The sequence below is a fragment of the Sceloporus undulatus genome, chromosome 5 (assembly GCF_019175285.1).
Source record: "Sceloporus undulatus isolate JIND9_A2432 ecotype Alabama chromosome 5, SceUnd_v1.1, whole genome shotgun sequence".
Taxonomy (NCBI): domain Eukaryota; kingdom Metazoa; phylum Chordata; class Lepidosauria; order Squamata; family Phrynosomatidae; genus Sceloporus; species Sceloporus undulatus.
The window spans coordinates 101,505,344-101,506,735 of record NC_056526.1 but is presented as its reverse complement, the minus strand read 5'-3'; positions in this window follow the sequence as shown (position 1 = coordinate 101,506,735).

Genomic DNA, 1,392 nt, shown 5'->3' with positions numbered 1-1,392 from the left:
TATTCACCCCAAATGCCTCTGCATCCGATCTTCTCTGTCTTTTTCCCATAGTTCCTCTGGGAAAGAGAGAAGAAGCCTCTATTCACCACCCCAAATCCCCTGCATCCAAGGCTCTTTTGTTGTCTTCACAAGTCTTCTCTGGAAAAGAGAGAAGGAGCCTCTATTCGCCCCAAATCCCTCTGCATCCGAGGCCATTCTGTGTCTTCCCATAGTTCCTCTGGAAAGAGAGGAGCCCATTTGCCCCAAATCCTTCTACATTCCGAGGCCTTCGGTGTCTTCCCATAGTTCCTCTGGGAAAGAGAGGACCTCTATCACCCCACCAAATGCCTCTGCATCCGATGCTCTTCTGTGTCTTCCCTAGTTCCTCTGGGAAAGAGAGAAGAAGCCTCTATTCACCCCAAATCCCTTGCATCCAAGGCTCTTTTGTGTCTTCACATAGTTCTTCTCTCTGGAAAAGAGAGAAGGAGCTCATTCGCCCCAAACCCTCTGCATCCGAGGCCATTTCTGGTCTTCCCATAGTCCTCTGGGAAAGAGAGGAGCTCTATTGCCCCCCCAAATTCCTTCTAACTCCCGAGCTCTTCTGTGTCTTCCCATAGTTCCTCTGGGGAAAGAGAGGAGCCCTATTTGCCCCCAAATCCTTCTACATCCGAGGCCTTCTGTGTCTTCCCAGGGGCAATCAAGCATGTTGCTGCTCAGGCGCTCAGGCAGAGGCAAAAATAAATAAATAAATAATAATAATAGTTTAAAATGGTGTCGATGGCTCTCCTCACACAACGGTCTATGAATGTGGAGCAGGGGGGGAGGTTTGCAGGGGGAGTAATGGGTTTACTAGTGTTTGGAGCTCAATGTAGCACGATCGCCTTACCCTGCTGTCCCAATCCACCGGGGGAAAGGCTGTGCGTATTGAAGAAAAGTGGCACCGGTAAATGCAGGAAAGAGAACAAGCGGGTGACACCCCCCCACCCCAGGCCAACCCCTTCAGCACTGCTCCTCCCATCCCCAAGTTCCTGAATCAGACAACTCTTTCGTTCCCATTCCATTTGCTGCGATTCAGACTCGGGAGGCACAGAAGAAAACTCGCTAAAATGCGCTGTTAAATTAAACTGCTTATCAACCACTGATTGGGTTTTTTCAGGATAATTCGATCACATGGGAGTCAGATCAAATCCAATGGGAACGAATTGGAGCAATGCGGATCGAGCATGCTCAAGGGGAGAATGGCACCCATGAGTCAGTCCTGATCCGGTGTTATAAGCAGTGGGAATGGGGCGGGAAGGCTCCTCTCAAAGAGGCATTCCCTGCCCGCTTGGGCTCTGATCTCACCCAGGCAGGGAAGGGAAGCCTCCTCGCGAGGAGGCATCTGATCTCGCCCAGGCAGGGAAAGGCTCTGAT